This window comes from Psammomys obesus, unplaced genomic scaffold (genome assembly GCF_907164565.1).
Source record: "Psammomys obesus unplaced genomic scaffold, mPsaObe1.curated_primary_1811, whole genome shotgun sequence".
NCBI classification, from domain to species: domain Eukaryota; kingdom Metazoa; phylum Chordata; class Mammalia; order Rodentia; family Muridae; genus Psammomys; species Psammomys obesus.
Window position 1 is genome coordinate 8506157 of NW_026585987.1, and position 13642 is coordinate 8519798.

At 46.5% G+C, this 13642-nt stretch overlaps 1 protein-coding gene across 2 annotated transcripts in view; it reads right to left on the minus strand.

The window, feature by feature from the left end:
• Nucleotides 1–13642, minus strand: part of Lifr (LIF receptor subunit alpha) — a 63857-nt gene that overhangs the window by 49391 nt on the left and 824 nt on the right. Inside the window, exon 1 of one of the 2 annotated variants that reach the window (XM_055601042.1) lies at nt 13314–13559. The exons of the other annotated variant lie outside the window; for it this stretch is intronic. The gene's annotated coding sequence lies outside the window, so the exon portion shown is untranslated. Of the gene's footprint in view, nt 1–13313; nt 13560–13642 lie in introns of those variants that run through there. 2 annotated transcript variants of the gene reach the window in all.

A 13642-nucleotide genomic window follows, 5' to 3' on the forward strand; every position in this document is an offset into this window, starting at 1 on the left:
TGGGTCACAGTGGCCAGCTGCACCCCTGACTTGACAATCTGTTAGTTCAACAAAAACTTAATACTCTTAAGTGTCTCATCCCATCTCTCCACAGGGCCAAGCTAGTCCCTATGTATGGTTCCCATTGAGCCTAAGGATTGTGGGTAAGTAAGCTCCAAGAATCTCCACTCACATCTGGACAGCTTGCTGGATACTCCAGTCTCAAGAAGCTTTATATAAAGAACATGGTAAAATGAGCAAAAGGGGCACCTTTTAAGGATATCACAATTACTCTCCACTTGCTGGCACAGTGGTTTGCAGAAATAAGACAAATGTCCAGAGTCAGGCTGACAGAGTTGCTCTCAGCCCTCACTTACTGCAATGATCCCAGCCAATTCCCCAAACTGCACGAAGTCAGCCTTATCATGCCAGAATCTTCCATGGCTCTCCCTGGCCTTGAGGAGGTCCCAATCTGAACATGGCACAAGTTTTTTGCCATCTCCTGCCAGCTTTGCCCTTGAACCCCATGTTTGTTCCACGGCCATGGCTCAAGTCCAGTAAGTGTACATGGCTCTGCCTTCCTCTATTATTGCTCCAGATATCCCTCCCAAATCTTCTTTTTCCTCCTTCTCTTTAACAGACAACAACTTGTCCATCAGATCCCAGCTCATAACTCCCAAGTGCAAACCTCCCATGTACCTGCAGCTAACTTAACGTGTATGCCTCTCATGGGAGACATAAATAGCTCAGGAAACTATCTTGCTCGGCAAACTGGATACAACGCTTGCCCCCTTAAGGAAAATCTCATGCAACAAATATGACAGTTTGAATACACAAAAACACCTTTGGGTGGCCAAAGAATAAAAGTTGCTAAAGCAAGATAGCTACCTTCAACAGGAGTAAAAATACACAGTTCAAACACTAAGAGGTATCAATGGACAGTAAATGGTGAATGTGATGTGACGTGCGATCCCACAATGGTTTGGGGTTAGCGAGAATGCCAGCCACCACTGGGCAACGTAGAGAAGCTAGACCTCCACTGTAATTCTCACTGTCTTGGGCACCCTCACAGTGCTTGGGGGGGGGGGGGAGTAAGTGCTTTCACTTACTACTCCATGAGGAAACAAAGGGGTTAAGTGACTTGCTCAGTCTTGTGGCCTGTAAAGAACAAAGCCAGAAATGGAACCCAGTTCTGACCATGACTCCAAGGTCTGAGTCATGCTATGATGCAATTTTACATGATGATGATGATGATGATGATGGCGACAATGACAAACCAATCTGATAAAGCACTTATTGAGCATTAACTATTTGCTCAGTCAGTGCCAGGCATGGTGCCAGCAGCAAAGAGGCATGAGGAGGCCAGGCTGGTCTACATAGAGTTCTTGGATATCCAGGACTATGTAGATAGACACTGTCTCAAAAAACAAACAAAGCAACAACAACCAAAAAAAAAAAAAAAAAACAACAAAACAACCAACCAACCAAGTGACCGACAGAACCCACTTCTACGAACTGTTTTGCAAGAGACGTTAGGTAAGACTGCAAGAAAGATGTTCGCTGAAGACCAGGGTGCCTATGACTTTGAGGCCCAAAGCACTCTGGCCCACCTCTTGCTGCATTCTTACAAATTTCTTAAGAACTTAGGTTAATGTAAGCAAAACCTACATTCACTTTTAAATTGATCCTGCCTTTCCCCCAGGTGTTCTATATAGCTCCCATCAGCCCTCTCTCCAGATGTAAGTACAATTTGTTCCCTGCAAGTCTCAAGATATTTTCAGCTTACACACAAAACAGATGTTTGATTCACAGCCCCTGAGTTTTTCTTCCTTAATCTTCCCCCTATCAAAAATGGTACAGAAACTTCCCAAAAAAATGGCTTGCCAAAAATGATAGGCTTGCAAAAAACCATGGTGGTTCTGGTTCGTGCCTATAATCTCAGCACCTGGGAGGCCAAGAGAGGAGGATCACCTTAGGGAGCACAGTTCAATGAAGGGCTACCCAACAAGGATCCTGTCTCAACAAAGCAAACAAAAGCACTCTAGCAGCTCTTGAGTCACCCCTTCCTGCACAGCAGCCTCTACCACCCCCACACGTCTGGCAGCTACAGCTTCATAATTTCTGAAACCAAACACTGCCCGCTATCCTCTAACGCCAGCCTCTTGCCTGCACTGCTGTCAGTCAGTGAAGGGCTCCTCTCACCTCCATCCTTGCTCCCCACACACCCATTCTGCACACAGCAGGCGCGGTCACCATCCGAAAGTACCCATCAGACCCTGTCACTGCGGATTTAAAACTGGGGCCAGTGCTTACACACACGCTCTTCTTTCTCTCCCATGACCCTGAGAGGCCCTATTCCCCTTTTAGACATGCCTCTCTCCTTTCAGCCACCTCCTGCTCATCATATTCACCAGGCCTAGACCCCCTCAGGAACGCGTATGTTATTCCTGCTACACGGAACATCCTTCCCTGGACCTCTCTGGAGTCTGGCTATGAATCAGCCAGGTTTTGTATTAGAACTCACTCGCTCAGCAAGTCCCCTCCCATCACCCAGGGAAAGAAGAAGGGTACCTAGCGTCCTCCCACAGGTCCTGCCACCCACGCTCCTCACCCTACATCACCGTGGCCGGCTTCCTATTCTTAGAGCACTCATCTATATCTGGACATGTAATTCCTGTTTACTGCCTGGGGCTCCCTAAGAGGCAGGTAAGCCTCACAAAGTAAGACTCACCCCTCTCCCTCAGTGCTGTAGCCCCCTGCAGGTATAAAAACTGCCAAACACGAAGAAAGGTGTGGAGGAAATATGTCAAATAGAAGGAACAGTGTGCATAATTGTGTATTGTGGAGGATGATTAATTTAAGTTATATTTTTTAAAATCTATTACACAAAAAACATATAAGTATATTTCAGCCACAGCTTAACATACCTGGAGGCACAAATACTAAATATTTACCATTGCTGTGATGAAACGCCATGGCCAAAGGCAACCGGGAAAGGAACAGGCTCATTCTACTCACAGTTCCATATAACAGTTCATCATCAAAAGCAGTGAAGGCAGAAACTTACCCAGGGCAGGATCCTGGAGGCAGAAGCTGATGCAGAAGGCCATGGAAGGTGCTGCTTACTAGCTTGCTACCCCTGGCCTGCTCAGCCTGCCTTCATATAGAACCCAGGACCACCCTGCCCTGGGGCGGCACCGCCCACAGTGGGCAGGTCCCTCCCCACTGGTCACTAATTAATTACACCCGGATCTTACAAAGGCATTTTCTGTCAACTAGGCTCCTTCCTCTCTGATAACTCCAGTTTGTGTCAAGCTGACGTAAAACTAGCCAGTACACTGTCTAAATATGCACAGAAATCAATCTAGCATATATAAGGCAGTATCATGTGCAGTTACCCTAAGGTTAAGACTAAAACTTTAAAAGAATTAGTCTCCAAGCTTTCTAAATTTTTATAAAGTATTTTACCTGAGTAATTTTTAAAGATATTTCCACTTTTTTTTTTTTTTTTGAAACAGAGTCTCTCTAGGTAGCCCTGGCCAGCCTAGAACTCACTATGCAAACCAAACTCACAGGATCCACTAATCTTCCTGCCTCCACCTCCCAAGTACTGTCATTAATAGGGTGTCTACTATACTCTAAATATAGTTCAAACTCTAAAAATATACAGACGTAAAATAAAAACAACTCCCAGGAGAGAAATGGCACATAATAAAATAAATAAGTATTTTTTTCTGATTACTCAATTATAGAACAAAATGATACAAACTATACCAAAAGTCTTTAAGTGTCTGACTCAGGAAAGAATCTGAAAGTCACTGGAAGCTGTGGTTTGATGGCTAGTGTCCCCAGGGGTCCACTGTGACTGGCTGCAAGGCCTTGGGGCTGCTGGTATTAGAAGATGGATCTTTGAGAGGTGAAATTTAGTGGCAAGTCTGTGGGTCATTTTAGGTGTGTACTCAGAAGGAATTGTGGGACCCCATCTTTCTGATTTCCAGTTTGGTGATGTGAGATCTCCCATGTATCAACACCTCAATGGTGAGTGCAGCAGATGGTCCTCATCAGGAGAGGCAAGGCCAACACTATGCGCTTCACCTGGAAAGCCAGGGGCTAACTACACATCTCTGTAAGTAGCCTGTGTCGGGTTTTCCACTATAGCATAGAAGGTCACTGGAGTAGGGGGTAAGGGCTTTATGCCCAGGGACTATTACTTTAATTATGAATTTTTAAAGGTAAGCAATGTAAATTCTCAAATATGGTTTGTTCATAAGATAGAATGCCGCACTGCATCAATAAATATTGAATAACTTTTAGTAACATGGGGAACATTTCTTGAAACCATGTTGCAAAATGGTTACAAAATATGAATGTCCAACATGGCCTACATTACGTGAAGAGGGAAAATATGGGCAAAGAAATACTATAGTTTCAAGCTAGTCATTCACTGGCAGCCCTCTTGACATTTGAGAACAAAACCAACATCCAGAAGCCCTGTAAATACGTACCCTGAATCCACAGGTCAACAATCTCTGGAGTTCTGCATAGGCTCATCTTTCCTTATAGATTCCTATGTTAACTTTCTGCCACTATCACAAATATCAAAGAAAACCAAAGCACAGTGTCGGTTTATCGCACATATTTTGGAGGTCTGCGCCCATGAGACCCTTTGCTGTGTGTGTACGGTGAAGGAAAACACGATGGTGGGGGCACGCGGAGCAAAGCAACTCACACCACACGAGAAAGCAGAGAGGAAAGGGGACTATTGTCCCACAAGACGCTGACCTAAGGACCTCCCACAAGACCCTGCCCCTTGAAGGTTCCACCACATAGCCTATGTCACCCCAGGAGACCAAGCCCTAACACACAGACCACGGGAACACACTAGCCTCCAATCACACATAGCAGCAGTCTCCAAAACAGATCATTTCAGCTGTCATCTGCTTCCCAGAACATCGCTATTGTCTTTCCTATAGAGCTAAGAAGATCATGGAGAGCTGGGTGAGGTGAAAAACAAAACAAAACAAACAAAAGCACCATATCCGATGTGGTCCTGTAGCTTCTTCCACCTCCACTGTCCTATAAAGCATGAGTCTGACCCCAATAGTCCAGCCTATGCTGACAGCACTCATGGCTCTGACTGTTGAGTTGGAAAGTTCCAGAACAGAGTCCTCTCTAATTCACTGATCCTGGCCTTCAGGAAAGCGCTGTTACATCCTACACGTTGGTGACAGTCTGTGTCTGCGCGCCTATATAACACAGCTGCTGTCTACTTACCATCACACACTCCTTACATCTCACGAGGACAAATTCTGGAAAGTGCCCCCACCCCAACAGAGGTGAGCTAACTGCGGGTTCCAGCAGAGGAGCATGGGAGTGAAGTGGGCTGTGGGAAGCAATGGCATAGACGGAAATATGATGTGTGATAAAAGTGGACCTTGCTGGTGGCCCCTACCTGTGTCTACAGGTTCCCAAGAGCACTACAACGTCCACAGTTCATGAAACTGTCTTCTTTTATTTCGCTCTGTGAGGAAATAAAAAGTCATGAAGGTACCTTTTGTGACTAATGAGTCTCTCCGCTTTCATCAGAGAGCGTGGTGTGTACACACTGCAGATCCACAAACTGTATGCTGCGCACAACTGCTACCGACGTGAAAATCTTTGTCTCTACACAGTTCATTAAAGCTACAGCCGGTTCGCATACTGTCGGGTATAGGCCACTCCCTGGTCTCATGAGAAAAATCACAGGCTGCAAATTTCTCTCTCAGAACATTCGTAAGTGCCATGCAGTTTTCAGCTTAGGAGCCTAAGAAATTGTCCCCTAAGTTTAATATAAGTCATCTGTAAAAGTCAACAAGGTGACGTAACAGAGCTGCCGCTCATCAGGCAGGTTGAACAAGCAGTGTTTGTGTTCGCTGAAAAGTGGAATCACGTGCTTTCTTTTGAAAGTACAGGACAGGAGCTTGCCACCTTCCTTCAGTGACCTCCTGGCTCTGCAGTGTGGCGGTTGCTCCTGTGTGTCATGCAAAGGGCAAGGGCACCTGTGTCCGGGGCACTGTGGTCTATCACAGTGCCTGGCAAAACAGACACACCCACCACTGACTGAGTCAGACCTAACGTTGAGGAATGTATCACAGGACTACTGGAGACAACTACAGAAGGAAAAACAAAAACAAAACATTTCTTCAATTTAAGAACAATGCACTGGTAACAAACATCGTCTTCATGTCATCCGGGGAAGGCAAGTGCCACCAAGCCTGACGAGTTCAATCCCTGGAACCATCATGGTGGAAAGAAGAAACAGTCTCCTGGGAGCTGGCCTCTGACCTTTCGAGTGTGTGCTGTGGCGCGCAGCAGCCACCACACGCGCATACGCACACTCGAACGAGCACATGACTTTCTTTTAAAGCATAAAATTATTTCCCAGTGACCAGGAACAGTATTGTGTCAGGATGCCCTGGAATGTTTTTCGTTACCCATGTAGTTTGGAAAACAAAACTATTCTACCTAGAAATTCTCTAATATTATCTAGTCTTCGTCATCCTATCGATGGGGTATGTTGGGCAAGCCTTCTCTACCGGTAAGTACCAAGAGCTGGCACCGCCACCCACTCAATAGGGGCTGAGACAGACGCGGAACTTACTCAGGTTCACAGAACCGATGGGAACGGAAATGGAACTTCCTCTCAGACCCTGCACTGTACCACATGCTTTTTAGATACTGGGAATTTGAGGGAGTCAAAGAGCAGCAGAGCTAGAGTTGCTACACACGGAAACAGTCTCACCTGGTGTCTGGCGTAGAATCCTGGCATCTTTCTACACAGCGTTATGAAATTGATCACAACGTGTACATGCATACACACTCCAAAAACAAAACTGAGATCGTGCTGACTTGTAAACTGGCTTGTCTGAGCGTTTCCCATCACTGGGTACCCCTTCATTACTGTCCCTCCACTGCACATGAGTACCACGACCCATTCCTAATACCGAGCGGGGAAGCTGTTCCCAGTGTGGAACTAGTGTTAGCATAGTTACAGAAAGAATTACAGGGGTGTGTTTAGTGTGTCCATTCTTGGGGAGTCAGCAAATGCAGACAACTTGTCTCCCTGCTCTCCCTTCCTGATGCTGACACAGGCCGCTAAGTGGGCTTGCCACCACGTTGGTGATCCCAGCAGGAGCATCCACACACTGGCACTGCGGAGGCCAGACCAGACAGGCTGTTTCTACACACATGCTCATCCCCCCCCCCCCCTTGGTTTAAATTCCTAGGGGTAGAAATGCCTGACTAAGGGACAGGGCACATTTTTGAGGCTTTTGATGAGTAATACAAAATTGGCCTCCTGGAAAGTTACAACAATTCCAGCATCCTCCCGGGAGCATCTCAAAGCGACAATTTCCAGAGCGTATGGGGCTTGCTAGTTTTGATTTAAGCAGCCAAATTCTGACAGGGCCGTAAGGTTTCAGAATAGTGAAGCCACTGAGAAGACACATCTAGAAGAAAGGCAAACAATCCAAGGCGTGGACAGTCTTTAAGCAGCAAAGACTAAATGGTCAGGAGACAGGGGATCGGCAGGCTGGCCAGGCGACTCCTGCAGAATCTGGTGCAGTCAGTAAGGGGCGCGATGCAGCCACACCTGCCAGTCTGGCTAGAGCCTAGGATTAGGAGTTTGGGCTTTAATAGTTGCACACTCTTTTTTTTTTTTTTTTAAGCAAGAAAGTATATATTCTTTCCTATTGTATAAACACCTTCTCACAGCCAATGTGCCAATCTGACAGCCTCAAAATTCTTTTAGATATGAATTTACTCAGCAAATACGCCGAGGACGTGCTGAACCCCACATGTGGACCCCCTCTAGACAGAATACAGAATACACCTGCTGAACCCCACATGCGGACCCCCTCTAGACAGAACTCAGAATCCTACCGGCAATGGTCAGTACAAGGGGGTTGGGATGCCAGCTGTCAGTGACTGTTCCCAGGGAAACTGACATTTGTAGGTCTCAGTTTCTTTACATATTAAAACTCCAGAAGCTTACCTGGACACTCTAACTCTCATGGTCCACAGTGTGATGAGGTTATTTGAATCCTTAATTTTATATTTTCCCAAGAGCTTATATTTTCATCTCCTTCTAGATCTTGCATAGGCTCACCCCTAAAACCATTTTTTTTTTAACTACAGTAATTTGGTGATTCTAAAGGAGTAACCATGGCATAGAGTTCCAGTCAGATGATTTTTTGCTCCCGGATTTAACTGTTCCTTTGGAGAAGTTTCTTGAATATTCTCGCCTTATTCACATTTATGCTATAAATACAAAGGCACAAAGAATGGCATAGCGATGGGTCTCCAGGCCTGCTGCGTGGAAACAGCTGGCATCTTGTCATTGTGCCTTAATGCTTACAGTCGCGCTTAAACGCGCAGGCGTTCCAGCATGCAATGCCTGGCCACAGAGGCTCACCTTCCCCCTAACCCACGGGAGCTCAACCCACCCACGCAATTCAGTCTAGGAAGGATTACAACTCAAGTGCCCCGTTAGCATTTTCTAATATTAGAAGCGGGAAGCACTGTTCTGTCACCGCTTGTTATTTTCCACCAGATGTTCCCGCTACTACCATGTCAACTGTCCTCAGTCCTGGGGGCTCCTTGCAGAAGTCTGCTTTGTGGAGTAGCAAAAGCACATGCGCGCATACGCGCAAGAGCGCCCACCCACACCTACCTACACACACACACACCCCTTTAGGAAGTCGTATCGCCTCCTGGTGGCCCTTCAAGGTACTACCACTTAGCAAGAGATGTATGCTGACTTGAATTTGTTCAGCCCCATAAACCAAAAGAATGAGTAGCAGCCAGGATTTTCTCACCATGCAAAAGTACACTGGAAAACAGGAACATCCACCAGACATTTTTTTCCTCACCTTCCAACACTCAGTGGCAAGGCTTGTGAGCACCAACTTCAGCTTCCTTCAGCGGCAGCCTCCTGTGACTATCACTCAAGACAACATGACAGCTGGAATCCCTGTCCTCCTGCGATTCATATGAGGACTGTGTGGAAGTGCTTGAATTTCTAAGTGTCTGAACTCCCCACCATTCCTCCCAGGCTTAGGCTACTTCCCTGAAGTGAAAAAACTTGGAAAATGACAAAGGCTACTCTGCTGGAGACTGAGGCATTTAAAAATCCATTCTATTCTATTCTGCAGGGGTTGAACCACACAAAGCTGGGAGCCACACGTATTTTATATGGAAGCAAGTTGCTACTGTCAGGTATCAACCAGTCAGAACAGGAATTTTTTTTAAAAAAAAAAAGGAAGAGGAGAAAAGAAAAGAAAACTCAAACTCTCATTCTGCGAGATTACAGAACCCCTAATACAAAACAGGAGCCCACCAGTCAATCAGCAGAAAGACAAGACTCTTACTACACAGCTACAACAACTGCTTGCCAGCAAACCCATTTCCCAAGCTTTCAGTTAATATAAAGGAACATATATTTAGAAGGACAAACAGATTAGGAGTTGGGAAGAGGAAATACCACAAGTTCCTGCTATTTCCTAAAATAGAGCAGGCTCACACACATTCCTCCTGTGAGAATAAAGTACCTGAGTTCGGCGCAGCTCTGGAGTCTTGCACATTCGCAGAGAACCTAATATGTAAAAAGGCTTCTGGATCTTTTACTCAAATGTAAATGACTGCTCCACTGGAATAGGAAATAAAATTCCGACTAAATCTCTCTCAGAAATCACCATGACTTATTAAAAGGGGCTATGTGGGTTTTGGTTTGTTTTTTAGCATTTCTGACTTGAATTTCACAGCAGAAGAATGAGGGGCAACTGGCGTAGGACAGCAATTTGAGAGTGTGTTAACTGTTACACTCATAGCAAGGTCAAGGGCTAGAGCCTAGGTGCAGAGCTCGGATGCCTGAATAAGAATTCTAACTAAAAACCAGGCAGGATTATTTCTTAAACCCTTTACTCGTTCATTGATTCAACAAGTAAGGCCACAGCAGGACAGAGTGGAGCCTCTGCTGCATTTGCCACAGGAAGCAGCAAGACCTGTCCCTGAACTCTGGAGCCACCAGCCCAGGGAGGAACTCTTCCACCTCAGCTCCTGCCCCCTTTCCCCTTACAGTCTCCATAGGCAGCACATCAATCCCGGCACGCGCTGGCAGCCTCCCTTCTCCCCACCATCCAGCACCGGTGCTGCCTGGCTGTTGGCATCTGTAGGGCCCTCTACCTGAGCTACACTTCCCCTTTCTCCAGAATCACCACAGGCTGCTTCTCCAAACTCAGTGATCAGCTCCAACCTGTCTATCCTAGAGAGGCTTCTGTGCCCCACCCCCAAGCCCCGGGCAGCAGTCCTCAGCGTGGCCCTCTCTACCTCAGCCATGCTGAGGTTCATTGTTTCCCTGTTCCTTCCCACTACCTGATACCATCTTTCTTCACTGCTCCCTCCCTTCTCTACCTATCTCCACAATTCAAATGGGAACTTGTGACAGCCAGTCTCTTTATCTCATATGAGCTGGATCTCAGTTTCCCCAAAATTGCCTGGAATACTAACAGACGACTGATAATATCATGAAGAACAAATACAGGCAGTGTTAACACTTTTGTATTGAAACCACAATGTTAGGTCCCAGATAAAAAAGACAGAAAAAAAAAAAAACCCGAAATACTTAGAGTCAAATGGGTTTTAATTAAACCTTTGAAAGGATCTTCACAGAAAAAAAAAAAAGAGGAGGAGGAGGAGGGGAGAGAAATCCTCCAAATATGTTCACATCAGGCCATATAATGCAGCATGCTCAAATGCTGGCATTAGCACTACTTAACCTTTACAATTTATTCTGCTTCCAAAACCACTCTAAGTGATGCCAAGGACAAAGACTTTTAAAAGCATCCTTCCCTAAGAGGTGACAGTAATCCTTTCCGAACTGTAAAGGTGTGAAAGCAATTGGTTCATATTAAAGGAGAAGCCAGTGGAGAACAAGCACAGACGGCAGAGACTGTATCCTAAGGACAAATTTTCTGAAATGGAAAAACTATCCTGTCATCAGTTTAATAAAAAAGGTATGAGGCTTCTCTTACCTCTTAAGTTTTTTGTTGTTGTTTGTTTGTTTGTTTGTTTGTTTTTCAAAGACAGGGTCTCATTATATAGCCCTGGCCTGGAACTCAGTATGGAGCTTGGCTAGTCTAAAACCCACAGAAATCCACCTGCCCTTGCTTCCTGGGTGCTGGGATTTAAAGGCACCACAACAGGGCCTGGCAGATTATACTTATAATTGCACTTTTGTTACTTTCTGTTGTTGAAATCAGGCCCAAACTGTCATTAGCGGACTGACTTTAGGTCCTGACCACCACAGCTCTCATTTCACAGCAAAGATGCCACAAATCCCTTTGGAATCATAAAAGCAGAGGATGTGCACTGGGCAGAGCAGGCATCTACTTCCTGCAATGTGAAGAAACAACATACCACTGTCTTTAGGCCCTGGGAATAACTGAAATCCACTTAAAAGCCTCAAAAAAAAAAAGTGCTTTACAATAACCTCACAGCAAGCTATCAGAAAGAATCTATACCTATCAAGAAAGAGAAGCTTAAATAAACTCTGGTTCATTCTTAATGGAGTTCTCAGATGCTGAGAGAGAGAGTTTTCTTAAGGGACTGATGGAGACTGTCAGCACATAGGATTCTGCACCCGCAAGTGAAGAAGCTGGCGCAAAACAGGGCATACAATGTATCTCACCCAGTCAGCAGGAAGACAAAAAGAGCAAAACGTTTGCGAAGCTCTAGGCTAACCTTTGGAGAGAGACAAGAGCCAGTAAGCACTGCACTTGCTGATGCTATGGCGTGTGGGGAGATGGGCCCTTTCTTTACTCTGAACTTCTGAATCTTCTTGTAACTTTTGAAGATTCTTGTAACTCTTGAATCTTCTCCAACGTAAAGAGACTTCCTACAGATTACTGATAACATCTTCACGTGTTCACTTACACAATTATTAATATTATCCTCAACAATGAGTCTTTAGAAGTGAAAGTTTTAAAAAATCAGAAAAGTCTCATTCAGTTTTAGCAACACAGTCCCCCATTCTCATTTCCCAGAGGAGAATCTAAGTCTCCATTAATAAGAGCAGAGGTGTATTACAAAGCAAATACCCCTCAGTTCAACTGTGGGAGAGCAAATAGCTGCTGGGGCACTCCTTGAAAAGACACCTCCTACTTAAACTGAGCTTACAATTCTCCAGTGAAGCCTCCAAGTGAACACAGTTTCCACCTGGCTGTAAGACAGAAAGTCAGGCAAAGAAACAAAGAGCACAATCTAGTGTTTCTAAAAGCACAGACTATGCTGAGATTTGCTTTCCTCCGCCAGGCTTAGGCTAGGAGCCTCTGCTCCTAGTGGAATATGACTTCAGTCAAAATAATGGTGCAAGGGGAGGGGACAGCATCGGCTGCAACAAACAAATGTTTTAGTTTTTCATTGGGGAGAAGGGAGGGTTGCTTTAAATATAATGTGGGCGCCACTTCTAAACCTCTGACTAAATCGTATCAACTCGAATCTGAGCAAATACTCTTTGTTGAATTAACTGTGCAACTCAAGACAAATTGGACGGCAAAGTTTAAACTGAAAGTTTTGCTGAAAAATACACTTTAAATAGACACAAAGTAAATGCAAAGAATGTATCTCCATATAAATGTCAGTCAATAACAGCGCACATACTGACTATCAATACCTGAGTGCGTTAAACACACATACAAAAAAAGGACACAAAGATAACCCAAGTGTAAATGAAAGACTAGTGTGTTTGGCAGCTGAAGGTGGGGGCCAGAATCACATTACTCGAGCTCTCCTGTAAGTTCACAACACTTGCTGTGCAGTTTGCTATGCGTCTGAATTCACCATCCCAGCTTTGTGCTTTGGACAACAAATCAGGAATGTCATCAATCACCAAGCCTAACTTTGCTCGCCTACACTTTAACTTGTAGGTTAATAAGTTTAGCGCCTTCGGAAACAAGCACCTAGAAATACAGACAGGTCAGTCAAATGCACCATAAAAACAGAAAGGACCAGGAACTACTTTTCTCAATCGCTGAGGTTCGGGGGCAAGAAATCATCTGGCAGGTCGCACGGGGAATTAAAGGTCCTTCCCACCGCCCTGGTAACCTCTGGCCTTGGAACTCAGTGCCCTTCGCGCCGCACAAGTTCGCGCGGTGCAGCCCGCGTGGACACGGACTGCAGGGTTGACCCTGGGCTGGCACCACGAACCGCGCGAGCCCGAGCTGCGCTGCCCCGGAGCCGGGGACGCGCCCCCCGCACGCGCTCCGGGCTGCCGCGCCGCGCCGCGCCCCCGCACTCACCGGCCGCTCCCGCGCCGCTATCTTGCCATCCCAGCCGGCCGCCGCCCCGGGGCAGCCCGGACCCTGCAGCCCAGGACCGCAGTCACGAAGGAGCGGGCCGGCGACAGCCGCCGTTCTGGCGCCCCTGTCCCCCCGCAGGCCTGCTCCGGCGGCCACCGACGACGGGCCGCCGCTGTCCTCTCGAGACCCCGCGAGCCACAGCAGCGCCAGGCGACGGTAACGGCCGCGGCCACAGCAGAGACGCTCCGGCGCGGACTGCGCGCCCGGAGGCGGCGCCTGCGAGCAGCTCGGCGGGGGGGACAGGGGCGCCAGAACGGCGGCTGTCGCCG